Source organism: Macaca fascicularis, chromosome 14 (assembly GCF_037993035.2).
Source record: "Macaca fascicularis isolate 582-1 chromosome 14, T2T-MFA8v1.1".
NCBI lineage: Eukaryota > Metazoa > Chordata > Mammalia > Primates > Cercopithecidae > Macaca > Macaca fascicularis.
Window position 1 is genome coordinate 46,422,300 of NC_088388.1, and position 18,016 is coordinate 46,440,315.

General features: G+C 44.5%; 1 pseudogene; it reads left to right on the forward strand.

Annotated features, from left to right (window-relative positions):
- The first annotated feature begins 16,621 nt into the window (after window positions 1-16,621).
- LOC102121013 (proliferating cell nuclear antigen pseudogene) lies at window positions 16,622-17,724 on the forward strand (annotated as a pseudogene).
- Window positions 17,725-18,016: the final 292 nt, after the last annotated feature.

Here is an 18,016-nt window from a genome sequence, read left to right on the forward strand (position 1 = left end):
ACATCCGGCATTTGCACACTGGATAGCATTGTTGTGGCAGCCGTGATGTTATCCCTTTCCATTGGGAGTATTCTCTCCAGTTTCCCTAAACCATGTGCTGCCTTGGAAACATCATGATTCTTATAGAGATCTAAGCAAAGGGAAATAATAAAAACAATAAAATCTTACACTTAAAGTCTATCTTTCATGCCACCAAGGTGCCTTGCTAAACCCTTCCTCTAGATAAAAAGACAGACAAGCAGAGTGGCCCATACCATGTGTCATCCTGATAATTAACAATTAGAGAAAACACACTAATCTCTGCTCTCTGGATAATTCAGGTCGGAGTAGTTTTCCATCTGAATTAAGCAGATTGCCAAGGCAATATTTTCATGAACAGAAAGATTGAGTTGCCTATCTAAAGACGCTGACATGAAAGAGGCCTCTGTGAGAGAAAGCAATGTGGCATCTTACCATTATGGCATCAACTCACATGAAACAAAGGTCTGTGGTAATCCAGGGAATCTTCCCTCTAAAGCAAAGTTTCACAGATTTTTCCTACAAAATGCCAGATGTAAATATTTTCAGCTTTGCAGACTGTATGATCTCTGTCACAACTACTTAACTCTGCTGTTGCAGGGTGAAAGCAGCCATAGACACTGTGTAAAAAGAAATCAGCGTGACCGTGTTCCAATAAAACTTTATATAAACAGATGGTGGGCCAGATTTGACTCATGGGCTGTAGTTTGCTGAACCTTGCTCTAAAGTATAGGCTAAGGATCCTCATGGTGTGTCTGCAATATTCAAGGCTGCCTCTGAGGAAAACTATAAAGTTGGCAATATTGTTCTCATTGGTTTATTCAACAAATGCATTGCATATCTTAAGCCAGGGCCTGGCTTAAGCCTTGAGAATCACAAGTAGAAAAGCAAATAAAACCCCTAGCGTTTACATTTGGGAGAGGAAGTACTAAGCAAGTAAACATGCAAACAAAAAAAATTTCTGGTAGTGGTAAGTGATATAAAGATGATAAGTAAAGGCAGTGGGTTACTTGCAGGGGCAGGGGAGTCTCACTTTAGATAGGGTGGTCAGGGAAGACTGAGGAAGGTACTTTTGAGTTCACATGAGAGTAAAGAGAAGTAGGTACAAATGCAAAGATGTAGGCAAAGAGTAGGTTCCCAGGTATTGAGAACCCAAATGCAAAGAGCTCTGAGGCAGAAAAAGGTTTAGTGGGTCTGAGGAGCAAAGAGCCCCGAGGCAAAAAGACTGCCAGTTGGAGAATTTCTTGAGGTAAGGAGTTTGAGACCAGCCTGGGCAACATAGCAAGACCCCATCTCTTAAAAAATAAAATAATAAATTAGCCAGGGGTGATGTAGTCTGAGGTGGCTGATGTGGGGGGATAGCTTGAATCCAGGAGTTTAAGGCTGCAATGAGCCACAATTGCACCACTACACTCCAGCCTGGGTGACAGAGCCAGACTCTGACTCTAAAGAAAACAAAGTAAAGAAAGTACAAGGCAGGTCCATGTCAAGGAGAACTAACTGATGGAGTCCTCCAGCCTCTACAGGTCTATAACCTGGACCACTGGTGTGAGTATGGCTTGCCCTGCAGAGCCACCATCATTTCATCAAGGGTCTCTCCTGCAGTCCTTGAAGTTGAAACACAGATGGGGTTGAGGTTAAGGGCACATCAGAGAGAAAGGACAGCAGCCAGGCAAGGAAGGCACCAGAGGAGGAGGGCCTTGCCTTCACCTGCGTCTTTGCCAGGTTAGCCTTTCCTTCTGAGTCTACCAAGTGATTCCAACAGGCTTCAGCTCCTGCTATGATCCAGGCTCAAATCCCAAGATTGCTTCTCTTTGAGATCATCAAAAGTGCAAGCAGAGAGTGACCGTGGGGTTCTCAGCTTGGTGTCTGCTCTCTCCTTATGTCTGCTGAGGCATATTTCAGTCTTTTCTTTCCACTCTGGTGGTCTTAGAGCACAATAAAAAATCTAAAATATTTGTATTCCATTTGAGTTAATACCACGTTTTCTGTAATTATTCCCGCTGCTAAAATCATTTTGTTGTGTGCTTTTAGAGTGAGAGGGAGGGGGTGGGGGATCAAATTCATTCTTTGGCAACAAAAATCTAATTAATCAAAAACTGTTCTTAGTCATTTAGAGCCTCTTCAGTCTGTGGAAACTGCAGCCAAAAAAGAGTAAGAACACCTAGTTTGGTAGTGAAAAAAAAATCAAGTACTTTTTAAGTTACCAGTTTTTATGAATGTGCAAGTGGGAGGCTGGGTAGCAAAAGGAGAGGAGGGTTTTTGCAGTCAGTCTGAGCTGGGTTTGAATCGCCTATCTGCCATTTCCTGGCCGTATGACCTTGAGCAAGTTACTTTGTCCATCTGGTCCTCAGTTTTCCCATCTATGAAATGGAAATAATAACGTCCTCTCTTAGGGTCAGTGGAGAGATTGAGATGATGTTTGTAAAACCTTTACGGGTGTTTGTCACATGGAAAGCACTAAGTGTTAATGATGATTTATTAGCATCCCCAAGCACTGCTGCTATTACATAAATTACAAACTTTGGGAGACAATTTTTAAGCTTTTTCAAAAATGTTCTTTAGGCTGGGCACAGTGGCTCATGCCTGTGATCTCAGCACTTTGCGAGGCCAAGGTGGGTGGATCGCTTGAGTTCAGGAGTTGGAGACCAGCCTGGGAAACATGGTGAAACCCTGTCCCTACAAAACATACAAAACTTAGTCAGGCTTGGTGGTGAGTGCTTATAGTCCCAGCTACTCAGGAGGCTGAGGTGAAAGGATCACTTGAGTCCGGGAGGCAGAGGATGCAGTGAGCTGAGACCCCACCACTGCACTCCAGCCTGGGTAACACAGTGAGACTCTGTCTCAAGGAAAAAAAGTTCTTTAATATATATACATACATATACATATACATATACATATACATACACATATATAAATATGCATGTTGTGTATATATATCCTTTAACTAAATGTATTATTGTTTTAGAAATACATACTGAGGAAATAAGAGATAAAGAGATTTAGCTGAAGGAATGTTCATCATGCTGTTGATTCTAACAGAAAATCAGAAAACCTAAACATCCTAAAATAGTAGGGATCAGTAAAATAAATCATGCTACACCCATAAAATGGATAATCACTCTTCATATCACTGTCAAAGAGGAATGTTTATTGATGAAAATATGTGTTCATAATTAAATCAGGGGAGGCACAGGAAGCCAGTTATCTGTTTGTAAAGTATAAACCATATTTATTTTGTTAAAAATATTTTGTACCTGTGTATGTGTGTATATACAAACTCACACACACACACTGAGAGAGAGAGAGAGAGACAGAGAGACAGAGAGAGAGAGAGAAAATGTTCTGGAAGTATGACCAAAGGTTGTGTTTTAAATTTTTAATCTTCAACTTTTAAGTTCAGGGGTACATGTGCAAGATGTGCAGGTTTGTTACATAGGTAAACGTGTGCCCCGGTGGTTTGCTGCACAGATCATCCCATCATCTAGGTATTAAGCCCAGCATCTATTGGCTGTTCTTCCCAATGTTCTTCCTCCTCCCACTCCCCATCTGGCTCTACCCATCCAGGTAAGCTGCCGGATCAGAGTTCCTTCTGCAGCAACTCTCAGCGGCAGCACACTGAACAATAACATGAAGGCAGGGCTGTGATTTTTCACAGAACTGGAGATCAGTCTGGGGAGTAGTGAGCTACAAACAAAGCCAGATTGCATTTTGGAGAAAGAGAGGGAGGGGAAAAGTTACAAAAAAGAAAAAAGGAAAGACAGACAAAAAAATACATATATTGGCAAAGGATCACTACCCAGGTCTTACCCATACTCTCCCTTTATGATTGAAGCCTATACTTATTCCACAACAAGCCCCTAGACTACAGTTGTAGGATCCCCCGTCACCTTCATGCAGAGTCTTTGGAAATTCCAAGGGGGAGAAAAACATGCTTTGAGCATGGCTGGGCAAGGCAGAAGGGTGATGTTGTCCTAAGAATTGAAGGCTCTGAAGGAAGTTTGAAGACATGTCTTTGAGATTTTTCAAGAGCATTCCTACAGACTCCTGCAAAACATGAAGCAAATGCCCATAATAAAATGGTATCCTGCTGGACCTCTGATGGAAGAAACAAACCTTGAAGCAAAAGAACCTCTACATTAGATGGAACATTTCAGCTTAACGGTAAAAGAGAAAGCAGTAAATGCAAAATTGGAAGAATAATAATAAAATCCTCAAAATAGCCTGACTTGGACAATCTGTATTTATTCATTTAATTCAACAAATACTGTATGTGTCTTAATGTGCTGGGCCTATGAGAGTTACCAAGAAGTCTAGGACAAGGTCAGTCCTCATGAGCTCACCATCTAATGGATATGTTTCTTCAGGTTCCAGTCAATCCTCCAGATTGACTCTTCCAAAAGTAATCAGCCACATAATAGTTCTGATCACACATCTTTCAAAACCTTGTTAATCCTCTATCAAAAAGGGAAGTCTATTTCCCCTCCTTCAGTGTCTGGATGGGCCTTTGTGACTGCCTTGACAAGCAGAATGTAGCAAAACTGATGCTGCACATCTTCTGAAGCTATATCTTAAAAGATGGTGCTCTCCACCTGGTTCTTTTCGGAAGGACCCTCACTCGCAGGTTGGCAGAGGCAGTGCCATCATGCTGTGAAGAAGCTCAAACTAGTCCATATAGAGGGACTTTTAGAGAGAACTATGTGGAGAGAAACTGAGGTCCCCAGCCTCAAGCCAGCCTCAGTCACCAGATATGGGAGTGGACAGGCCTTCAGATGGGTGTAGCCTGTAGCCTTCAAGTCTTCTGGCTGAGGCCCTAGACATCATGGAGCAGCAACAAGTCATCCCTGCTGTGCCTTGTCTGAATTTATGACCCATAGAATCTATAAGCTTGATACATTGTCTTCTCCTAAATTTTGGAGTAATTTGTTACTCAGCCATAGTAAGTGGAACATCTTGGTCTCTTGAAGTTTAGGGTTTTAGAACTAGGCAGATCTGTTTATAAATCCCAGCCCTGCCATTTTCCAGTTGCAGGAGCCTGGCAAAGTTATTTAATCTATGTGAGCCTCACTTTTAGTCTCTGTAAAATGGGTGCAACATCTCTCACATGGATGTCTTGATGAATAAATGCTACAATGTGTATAAAGCAGCTAGCCTGGTACTGTAGAAACAGAGAGAAACTGCTGTGGGGAGAGGAGTCATCCTTAAGGACTAGAGTTGTCAGATAAGCATCCTTGAAACAGGTCAGATGAGCATGACCTGGAAGAGTCTGGCCAGGAAGACAGGGGGTGCAGGGCTTCCAGGTGGGCCCAGAGAGGCATCCCCCTGGAGGGATCCCCTCCCACCTTGTGGGCCAGGTCTAGATGGGCTTGCCTGGCTCCCTGCCCCCAAGCCTTTCAGTCTCTAATCCAGGGGCCACTTGACAGTCATTTGGAGCCTCTGCTTTGTTCTGGAAACAATTCTGGCCCAAACCAGGGGAAGAGTAATTTTGATGCCCTAGTGACAGTTCCTGCCCACTCTGTCCAACTTCTCCAGGAAACAGCTGATCAAGGCAGCTGCTGAGAATCCAGGAAAAAATCCTGGCAACTGCCCAGGGACTCTCCAACCTCTCTGACCTTCCACCAGCTTCTGACCTGAGCTTTGCCCCACTTCCATCCCTCTACCTGCTCTGAGAATTTGTGGAAGGATCTTGGCTTCCCCAGCCTGAACTTAAATGCCCTCTGAGGACTCTGGCTCCTCCCCAATTTTCTGGTTCTTCCTGCCTGACCCTACCCTCGAAACCAGCCTAACCATACTAATAATAAGTAGCTACCATTTATTGACCACCTGTGCCAGGCAATTCCTCACATTATCTCCTGTAAACTCCAGCAGCCTTCTGAGGCTGGCATTACTAGTCCCACTTAAGATGAAGAAACAAATGTCACTCAGAGAAACTAATTCATTAGCCCAAGGACACAAAAGGTAGTGAAAAAGGCTCTGGCATCCCCCAAATCAGCACATTCTTTTATATTTATTTATTTATTTATTTATTTATTTATTTATTGAGACAGAGTCTTGCTCTGTCACTCAGGCTGGTGTGCAGTGGTGTGATCTCAGCTCACTGCAACCTCTGCCTCCTGGGTTCAAGTGATTCTCCTGCCTCAGCCTCTCAAGTAACTGGGACTACAGGTGTGAGCCACCACACCCGGCTAGCTTTTGTATTTTTAGTAGAGACTGGGTTTCGCCATGTTGACCAGGCTGGTCTCAAACTCCTGACCTCAGGCGATCTGCCCACCTTGGCCTCCCAAAGTGCTGGGATTACAGGCGTGAGCCACTGCATCTGGCCCAAATCAGCGTATTCTTAACGCTGGTATCACACTCACGAACTCAGCCTACTTAGCATGCACACACTCACCTTTCAGCCTGCAGTTGTACCACATCATTCCTCACTGCCTCCTCCCACCTCTGGCCTGAACTCCTTCCCTGAGAGCCTGCAGGAAGCTGTCTGGACACTGTCCCTCTGACATGCCTGCTTGTCTTAATTCCTGCCTTGGCAGCCAGGACCCTCATCTCCAACAACCAGGTTACCTGGGATGATGTAGGTGCTTGACGTGGATCTGCTGCAGGTGATGGGAAGAAGACGGATTAGGATGGGAGAACTACCACAGTGTCTCAAGAATGTAGAGGCAGGCTCTGGGGGTTGGCCTTCCCAGTCCTGGCCTTTCCTGAGATGTCACTGCAGGGCATCTGGTAATCAGCCAGACCTGTAGATAAGACCAGCAGCCCAGAAATTCTTAGATTCATGGTTTTTGTGGGGTGGAGAAAGTATCCCTGACATTCCAGGCTGTCCTTCTCAGTTACTGCTGCTAATTATCAAAGCAATTGTCAAGCTGTTTATTGGAAACTGCCCCCCTCAGTACAACTAAGTTAGAAAGTTACCTCCAACTATCAGGAATCTGAGACAACTAGACGAAGTAACATGGAAGGTGTTCAATAATTATTTGAATGAATGAATGAATATGTGAATGCATGCATGCATGAACAAGCTCACTGCAAGCTCCACGAGGACAGATGCCAGATCTGCTTTGCCTGTCTCTATACTTCCAGTTTCCAGCACTGTCTCCTGTAATAAATTATTTGGGGGATGCGGATTATTATGGTCTGGGGTGAACTGATGAAGACCTGGTCCGCAGGGGTGGCAGAAGGAAGGGGCAGATGAAAGAGGCCCTGAGAAGGGGAAAAAAAAAAGGCAAACCAAATGACAGATTTAATCATGGATGGTGAAGGAAAGAGAAAAAGCCTAGGATGTCCCTGAGTTTAGAGCATAGAATGCCAGGAGACACAGGAGACTCTGGCTCATCAGGCAGGGGAGGAAAGGGGACGACAACTAGAAGGAACACTGACCCAGTGTCAGCATCAGTGGATATTTGTCAGAGGACAGGAAGGAATGTACGCTGAGCTCCAGGGGCTGTAAGGATCTCACAGGACAATGTCTAGCAGGTAGCTGACTAGAGAGGGCCACCCGCCAGGGAGTCCTCTGAAGAAGTGATAATTGAGGCTGGCAGAGAAGGGAGGGGAGGAAGGAAGTCACTGGGGAGGAGGAGGAGGTGAAGCGCCAAAGAGGTGAGCACGTTTACCAGAAGAGGAAAATGCTCAACTGGCATGTGGTGACCATTTTCTGCGAAAAGAAGAGCTTGCTATGTGAGAGAGAAGACTGGCATGATGCTGTGAGGGGCCATTGACCAAAGTTGCAGAATTTCTAACTAAAGCTATACAGACCCCCAGACCATAGGAGCAAACAGAGACTGTGGGAAGAGACCCAGTGGGTAGAGGAAGGGGAGTGTGAAAGGCAGTCGAGTCAGAAAGGCCAAAAGCAGTATCAAAAGATCGAAACCAGTCTGGGAAAGAAAGGAGACCTGGGTCAGGGAATTCGAGGGCCAACTAAGAAAGGCTGGACAACTGTCTAGGGTATAGGGGCTCAAAAGACCAGAAAGGACAAACGGCCTCAAAGAGAAAGACCAGGACCAGGGAGACAAAACCATAGGGATGCAAATTCCAGCCCAGCAGCAAGTATTTTTTACATCCAAAGATGGGACAGAGTAACATATATGTGAATTTCCCCCTCACTTGGGGTATTTGACCCAAGGCTGGATGCCCGTTGGAAGGGATGCACAGAGCACACTGGCTTCATCTAGGGTATTGAACAAAGGACCTTTAGGGTCTGTTCTGCCCTGACACTCAAATTCTCAGCAGCCACCCTGTTACTCTTCAGTATGTCTATCACCTTTCAGTCATGTTCAGCACTGCTTTTTCACCAGCTCATATCTTCCTTTTTGCCTATTAATTTATAATCTCACTCCCCACCTCCAGCCACCATATTATTATCTATTATTATAAAACAAATTGTTATGGACTGCTTATTTATTTGTGTCTTCCCAAAATTCATATATGGAAGCCCTAATTCCCAATATGAGGTGGGGCTCTTGGGAGTGATTCAATTTAGATGAGGTCATAAGGGAAGAACCTCCATGATAGGAGTAATATCCTTGTAAGAAGAGAATGATGGCCGGGCTCAGTGGCTCATGCCTGTAATCCCAGTACTTTGGGAGGCCAAAGCAGGAGGATCACATGAGGTCAGGAGTTAGAGATCCACCCTGGCCAACATGGTGAAACCCATCTCTACTAAAAATACAAAAAAAATTAGCCAGGTGTGGTGGTGCACATCAGTAATCCCAGCTCCTTAGGAGGCTGAGGTGGGAGGATTGCTTGAACCCAGGAGGCAGAGGCTGAAGCGAGATGAGATCATCACATGCACTCTAGCCTGGGCAATGGAGCGAGACTCCCTCTTAAAAAAAAAAAAAAAAAAGACGAAGAAGAAGACACTAAAGTTCTGTGTCTTTTGCTCATGTGAGGACACAGTAAGAAGGTGGCTATCTATAAGACAGTAACAGGGCCCTCACCAGACACTGGATCTGCCAGTTCCCAGCCTCCAGAACCATGTGAGATAAATATTTGTTCTTAAGCCACCTAGTCAATGGTATTTTGTTTTAGCACTCAGACCTGACTAAGCCAGAAATTGCCCCAAAACTTAATAACTTAAGATTAAAAACATTTACTATCTCACAGTTTCTATGGGCCAGGAACCCAGGAGTGGCTAGCTAGAGCCTATGGCTTTGAGTCTCGCAGGCTGCAATCAAGGTTTTGGCTGGGGCTACAAGTGCCCTCAAGGCTCCACTAGAAAGATCTGCTTCCTAGCTCACCCCTGTGGGCAATGGAGTGAGGCTCAGTTTCTCATGAGCTGTTGGTCAGAGGCCACCCTCAGTTCTTTGCCATGCAGGCCTCTCCATAGAGCATCTCGCAACAGGGCAGCAAGCTTCATCAGAGCAAGTGAGAGGGCAAGAGACAGAGAGTGCTGTTGAGATAAAAGGCAGTCTTTTGTAGCCCAATCAGGAGTGACGTCCCATCACTTTTGCCATATTCTATTTCTCAGAAGCAAGTCACTAGGTCCAGACTACATTCAAGAGCTAGGCTGTGACTGCCAGGAGTCATGGTTCTTATTGAGAACCACATCAGAAGCCTCATGCCATGCTCCTGCACCCACCCATCCCCAAAGGCAAGCTCCATGACTGCAGGAACTTCATCTGTCTTTTCTCCACCCAAAACCAGTACCTCACTCCGAGTAGACGTTTGCTATCTGTTTTTTAAGGAATAAACAAAGTAACCAAACTATAAGCTCCAGAAGCTCCCAGTATTGCACCCTTGAATACATGCCTGTATTTTTTTCAAATTTTATTTTTAATTGACAAGTAATTGTATATATTTATGGGATACAGTCTGATGTTTTGATATATGTACACAATATGGAATGATTAAATACAACTAATTAACATGTCCATCACCTCACATACTTCTCATTTTGGGAGGAGTGTGAACAATTAAAATCTACTTTCAGCAATTTTGAAATATACATTACTAAATGCTTGTTGAATGAATGAATGACCTAAATGTCCTTTGGTGAACATTTGACACAGTCCCTACATCACTAGATAAAAAAATTTAGGAGACTGGGTGGCTTCATGAGTACCATGAAAAATAAGAGTTTTTTAGATATAATTACCCATAAATCCTCATTCCCAACACATGTCCATGGGGCCATTTTGCAGATGCTTAAATGACTTAGGAATCTCCCTGGAAGATATGTGGGAAGAGAGCTTGCTGTCAATAGCAAAAGGAATGGAAAGCAGACCTTCATCCTCTTACCAGGTTGTGGCAGGGGCTCCAGAGAGTTTACATTTTAAATTTGCATAATTGTTTCCCCTTGATTGGCTCCCCTTCCTGCTAAGGCTGGTGTCCTGGAGATGCATGTCTGAGTGATAAGTATATTGCCAACGCAGATCAGATCTGTGCATCGCTGCTGCTGCTACTGCTGCTGTCAGCTGATTGGCAAGCCTATTAAAATACAAAGAGAGCCCCAAATGAGCAACTTTGGGGACCTGGAGGAGGAGGCTGGTAAGAACATGTCTTCCCTACCCCCACCCCACCTCTACCACAGCTGTTAATTGCAAAGGGGAGCCTTGATAAATGAAACTGAAAACAGATACACAACTCGACCTGTGTTTATTAAAGAAATAGCAAATGGCAAGATGCCAGCACGGATAAGCTTCACCATAATCAGTGTATTTATTTCACCAAAAAAAAAAAAAAAAAAAAAAAAAAAAAAAAAAAAACCTCCTCTGGTGGTTTTAAGGCTGATAAACTCATTATGCAAAGTTTCAACCTCCATAGAACTGAGGCTTTTCTATATGTTAATTCATTTCAGTAAATAATTATTCTGTTTGGCTGAGGAAACACATGTCCCCATAATTTAATAATTGGGAGGGTTATTACATGTGATTAATAGGAGTCATAAACTGAGAGTTTAAAACCATTTTTTTTTTCACTTTGAACAGATATAATAAAGAATGTTGATGGGAAGGTAGGGAAGATTCTCCTCCCCTTCACCCCCACCCCCTTCTCCTTTTCTTTTTAGAGTTGGGAAAGCAGTGCTCAGAACAGGAGAGGTGGTCTTTCTTCTCCACCTGAGGTCTAACTCTGATGCATGGCCTGCTTCTCTTTGGAATTTTGAAATGTGCCTCAGTGTGTCTAAGTGTGTCTGTATGTAAGAGGTGAGAAAGAAAGAAGAAAGAGAAGAAGAAAGGGAAGAGGGTAAAAAGAGAGACAAAGAGAGAGGAAAGAACTTGAGTGACTGGTTCCTCCAGGCCAGAGGCTCCCAAATGCCCATGTGAGCTCGGACCTGTCTCTTCACTGTGGATTAGTGAAGTTTACCCCAATCCTCAGTGAAATGGGAAAAAAATTAGAACAATGTAGTAACTTTTTCATAGAACCAATATGTATCCAATGATTTAAAATTCTAGGATCACCCTTCACACAATTGAAGTGTTTAAATGCCCTTTTATGAAATAACAATTGTTGGTAATATCTTTCTCCATCTCCTTACTTGGAAAAATGAAAAACTGGCAACTTTTAACCACTTTCCCACAATATTTTTTGGTATTTTCAGTTTAGAAATGTATTAATACCAAATCTGTAAACCTTCAAAGTCTTAGAATCAGAGAGAACTATTTGGTCTCAAGAGTAAAACCACCCTGAGCCAGATTTCCAAATCTGATTTTTCTGGGTTACTTCCTTGTTCAGTAAATGGATGAAGTCATTAACCTACATATTCATCCAGCAATTCAAAAATATTAATTGAGCATCTACCACGTAATAACCACTAGTCTTAGCACGGATGATAAAGCAACTGATGTATTTTAGTAAACAATCATCTATTTTGTTGAAGGAGTGTTAGTTACCTCTATAAATGTAGAGATTGCCTATATGTGACTACTATAGTTTGGATGTTTGTCCCCCAAACCTCATGTTGAAATTTGATCTCCAGTGTTGGAGATGGGGCATAATGGGAGGTGTTTTTGTCATGGGGATGGATCCCTCCTGAATAGCTTGGTGCCCCCTTGAGGTAATGAGTTTTCTGTTAGTTCCCAGGAGGCACTCATTGTTATAAAAAGCCTGCCACCTCCCTCCCCTCCCTTGCTTCCTGTCTCACCACATGATCTCTGCACACAGCGGTTCCCCTTCCCCTTCTGCAGTGAGTAGAGACAGCCTGAGACCCTCACCAGAAGCCATCAACAGATGCCAGCTTCATGCTTCTTGTACAGCCTGCAGAACCGTCAGCCAAATAAACCCCTTTTCTTTATAAATCATCCAGGCTCAGGTATACCTGAGTCCATAGCAACACAAATGGACTAAAACAGTGACTGAGGCAACATCTACAGTGCCTGGTTCTTACACAGGATCAACACATATTTGTTGGCTAAATGAATAAATATACTACACATGGTTGTTATGAGATAGCAGATATGTAGGATCTTTACATATTACAATATTGTCGTTTATCCTGCCAAGAAATGGATCTTTCATGCCCAGGTAGGGCCAGCAGAGAAGTCCTAAGTATCAACGGCTTACAAGAAGCCACCTTAACTGGCCCCCCATTATCATTCCAGACACATTGGCTACTCTATTAGTCCGTTTTCATGTTGCTGATAAAGACATACCTGAGATGGGTAATTTGTAAAGAAAAAGAAGTTTAATGGACTCACAGTTCCAGGTGGCTGGGGAGGCCTCACAATCATGGCAGAGGCAAAAGGCACATCATACATGGCAGCAGGCAAGACAGAATGAGAGCCAGGTGAAAGGGGTTTCCCGTTATAAAATTATCAGATTTTGTGAGACTTATTCACTACCATGAGAACAGTATGGGTGAAACTGCCTCCGTGATTCAATTACCTCCCACTGGGTCCCTCCCATGACACATGGGGATTATGGGAGCTACAATTCAAGATGAAATTTGGGTAGGGACACAGCCAAACCATATCAACTACCCAGCTCCCCTAAATGCCCACCAAGGACCCATTGGCTCTTCCCAGCCCTAGTCCCAGCCCCAGATCCCTGTCTTGATCTTTGACCCCTGATGTCCTGATCTCAGCCATTCTCAGTCCCGATCTTTGCCAGTCCTGCCATCCACGTCTGCTCTGGCCAGAGGGATGCTGGTCTACCAGTCCACCATCCAGCTTAACTAGGATCTGCTTCAGACTGGGACACGTTGGTTTTGGCAGAGCCTGGGGAACCGGGGCTGCATCTTATCCAATGTGCCTCCTCTTTCGTAAGGATATAGTGAATCTAATAAAGTACAAGCTCTGCTACTTTGTAGGCACTAGCATCCTAGGCCAGGATCACTCTTCCTGTGAAAGTAGCACACCTAGAAGCTTCAGAGAGGTAAAAGCTCCAAACCATACTAACTCATTCAAATACATTTAATTTGTATCTAATATGCCTAATAAATGTGAGTCATGCTAGGCACTGGGCATACAGCAGTGAACAAAGCGGGCAAAGATCTCTGGCCTTGTGATGCTTCATTTCCAGTGGACAGATAGAAATGCGTATACAATAAAATGCCAAGGAGTGATCAGTGTTATGGAGAAAAACAAGAAGACCACGGGGGCAAGGTGGCAGAGAGGGCCTCTCTGAGGAGGTACATTTGAGGTAGATAGTGGGGGAAAGGCATATCAGGCAGAGGGAACAGCAAGTGCAAAGGCCCTGATGCCTGAGTATGCTGGAATGTTTTAGAAATGGCAAAAGGCAGCCAATGAGTGACATTCCATGGGCTACAGAGTAGAAGAGAGAAGACAGTGGGCAGCCTGCTCATGTGGCACCTTATGGCCCATGGTGGGACTTTGGATTTATTCTCAATATTTAGGGAACCAATGACAAATTTTCTGATAAGTTAAAAGCAAGGAAAGGCTTGAGCCAACACCTGGCCTGGCCAACGTAGTCATGAAAGAAGCAGCCCATCTTCAGAGAATTCCTTCCAGCCCTTTCTTCCTCCTGCGCCCTTCAGCCCTGACCTGACACCCTTTGCCCTCGACCCAGGTCTCTTGTCTCTCCTTTGCACTATTCATTTGGTCACTGACTCTTCAGCAAACAATCCTGGAGGTAGGGGATGAGAATCATGTGCTAAGCACCATGCCACAGCCAGGATTGGTTACTGGGATATACACAACCCGAAGGCACCCTGGCTTGAGATCATACTGGACATGGGCTCAGAGGAGCTGATTCTATCCAGCTTTGCCATTTAACAGGCTTTGTTTTTAAATAGAAACTGCAATAACTGCTCTGCTCTCATGCAGTGCTGAGGACCCAGTGATGAAACTGGAGTGGCAGCGCTCTAGGTAAACTATAGAGTGAGGAGCCCATGTCAGCTGCTCATGCCAAAGTGATTATAGTCATTAAGCCCTAAACCTGCCTACAGGACTGGGCCCCAGAAATGTCACACCTTCATTCCCTCCTTCAAACTCCCCTAACCTCACTGTTATTCAGCTCTAGCAAACACTGATCTTTCAGATCCCAGAGGTCACAGAAAACCTGCACAAGTGTAGGGCATGGCCTCATGTGTGACACACCCAGGACTATCCTAGCACCTTCTGCAGACACATACCTCCACAGCCTCACCCACAGAAAGAACACACACTGCACCAAAAGGGCCCTTGGGCACAAGCATATCCTCTGCTTAGCTGATCAGCTGATCCATGTAATGGGGATGATGAAAGAGCATTTGTTTATTTATTTACTCATTCATTCATTTGGTGAGTCATCAAACATTCCTTCAGAGGCTTCTCTGGGTCAGCTCTGTGGTAGGTCCTGAGGCTCCAGCCATGACCTCTATGGCCTGGCCCTGGCATATGGAGGCCTGAGATCTACCTGGGACAGACTCTGGAAGACTGCTTTATGGCCGTGGCCATCTCATCAGCAAGTAGGGAGCTATGGGAAACTGCAACCATCTGAGGGGTCAGCAATGGCATGGCTGCCTCCAAGGTATGTCTGTGTCACCTCTGTTGAAGACTATGTTTGCCACTTTGAGTGGCCCATGGGACAAATTGTCTTTCTCCATAGAAGGGGCCACCTCTGCAGCCCTGTAGTTGATAGTAAGTCAAGTGAGCAGGGATTTCATTCTGCCCTGCCATGCAATGTCAGTTTATGACTTTGGATACAACCTTTCTGCTCCCTGGGCTCTGGGCACCCATCTGTCACAGCAAGAACTGCAGAAGACAAACGTTCCTACAACCTTCTCTTGTACTAGACCCATCCTCATTACGTTTGCCCTATACTCCCCTGCCACCTTGATTTTCTGCATTTTATTTAACAGTTACCTGTGTGATGCTTAGTGTGAGCTGGGACATGTTGTAAGTGCTTACATGAACTAACTCATGAAGTGGGTACTACTGTTATTCCTTAAAGATAAAGAAACCACAGCACAGTGAAGTATTTACCCACTGTCCCATAGCTAGTAAGTGTGGTACTGGGAATCTGACCATGCATCTGTATTCAGAGTTCATTCTCTTAACTACTATACTATGCTGCTTCTCTTAACAATTTTCTTTAAACTGATTAATTTTTTTTTTTTTGAGACGGAGTCTTGCTATGTCACCCAGGCTGGAGTGCAGTGGCCAGATCTCAGCTCACTGCAAGCTCCGCCTCCCGGGTTTACACCATTCTCCTGCCTCAGCCTCCCGAATAGCTGGGACTACAGGTGCCCGACACCACACCCGGCTAGTTTTTTTTGTATTTTTTAGTAGAGACTGGGTTTTACCGTGTTAGCCAGGATGGTCTCGATCTCCTGACCTCGTGATCCGCCCGTCTCGGCCTCCCAAAGTGCTGGGATTACAGGCTTGAGACTGATTCACTTTTTTAACATTATTTTTAAAAAACCATTATGACCACTAATCGAAAACCTATATGACTTGCCATAAATAGAAGAGACATTAAAATGCATGACTATTACATTTAAAACCCAATATTCCTCCAAGTGACTCCTAAGATCATCTCTCAGACCACTGGGGACACTTGGGGACACCTGGGGAGGAAGCACTAATGGCTTTTCTGACACTTTAGGTACCTGCAGGCCTTCCAGGAAGAAGCTTGGGGGCAGACAGCCTTTATGCCTCTCTGGCCCTCCTCTCCTGCCTACAATAGTGCCACTCAGCAATATGCAATGTAAAGGCTTCAAGGAACTTGGTTACCACCAGCCTGGGGCTTCAATGGCTCACTCTCAATCCCTGGGCATGATGCATCCACTCAGGGGCTGGTGACAGCCTAGCCAGAGGCTTCTTTTGCTCTCTGGTTTCTGGAGCGACAACCCATTGGAGGTATGTCCAATCCCTGCCAAAGTAATGGACAAGTCTCCACTGTCTCCAGTGATGCCAGCAGAAACTGCAGGGGCAGGAGGTGGAGTGGGTGTGGATCCCAGCATGGCTCCTGGGTTTCTGCCAGGAAGGTATTCTGAGGATAGCAATCTGTGAATTCCACCACTCATGCTCCTGAACCCACACCAGCTCTTCATTAGAAAACCAAGACTTGATTAAACAGTTGCAGGCATAGTGGACTTGTCATCATCTTTTGAGGTCTCAGCCTCTTCTCACTGCATTTACCCATTTGCTCTGAGCTTCATAAAGCCAAAACTGGCTAGACCTTCTTCCTTTGCACCTGCCTGTAGCCATGTCATTGTGACTCCACCATGTTCAAGATACGCCTGGTCCAGGGCTCCATCCTGAAGAATGTGTTGGAGGCCCTCAAGGACCTCATCAGTGAGGCCTGTCGGGACATTAGCTCAAGCAGCTGAATGTGCACGGCATAGACTCGTCCTGCATCTCCTCGGGGCAACTCACCCACTGCTCCAAGGGCTTCAATACGTGCTGCTGCGACTGCAACCTGGCCATAGGCATGAACCTCACCAGTATGTTCAAAATACTACACTGTGCTGGCAATGAAGATGTCATGACATTAGGAGCTGAAGATAATGCAGACACCTTAGCCACTAGTATTTGAAGCACTAAATCAGGAGAAAGTTTCAGATTATAAAATGAAGCTAATGGATTTGGATGCTGAACAACTTGGAATTCCAGAACAAGAGTACAGCTGTGTAGTAAAGATGCCTGCTGGTGAATTTGCATGCATATGCCGAGATCTCAGTCATACTGGAGATGCTGTAGTAATTTCCTGTGCAAAAGATGGAGTGAAATTTTCTGCAACTGGAGAACTTGCAAATAGAAACATTAAATTGTCACAAATAAGTAATGTTGATAAAGAGAAGGAAGCTGTTACCATAGAGATGAAAGAACTAGTTCAGTTAACTTTTGCACTGATGTACCTGAACTTCTTCACAAAAGCCATTCCATGCTCTTCTACAGTGACACTCGATATGTCTGCAGATGTACCCCTTATAGAGTATAACATTGCTAATATGGGACTTTTCTTTTTTTTTTTTTTTTTTTTGAAACTGAGGCTCACTCTGTCACTCAGGTTGGAGTGCTTTGGCGCGATCTCGGCTCACTGCAACCTCCGCCTCCCAAGTTCAAGCGATTCTCCTGCCTCAGCCTCCCAAGCAGCTGGGACTATAGGCATGTGCCACCACGCCCAACTAATTTTGTATTTTTAGTAGAGACAGGATTTCTCCATATTGGTCAGGCTGGTCTTGAACTCCTGACCTCAGGTGATCCATCCTCCTCGGCCTCCCAAAGTGTTCAGATTACAGGCATAAGCCACTGTGCCCGGGCAATATGGGACATTTAAAGTAAATACTACTTGCCTCCCAATATTGAAAATGAAGAAAGATCTTAGGCATTCTTAAAATTCAAGAAAATAAAACTAAGCTCTTTCAGAACTGCTTCTGAGATGCCAGTATACAATAAAGTCTTTTCTGTCACCAAATTTATGCTTCTGAGTACATACGTAAGTATAACTTTCTGTAAATAACCTATTTTTCTCTATTCTCTATAATTTCTTTTTTAAAAATCATACTTTAAGTTCTGGGATACTTGTGCAGAACATGCAGGTTTGTTACGTAGGTATACATGTGGCATGGTGGTTTGCTGCACCCATCAACCCATCATCTAGATTTTAAACCATGCAA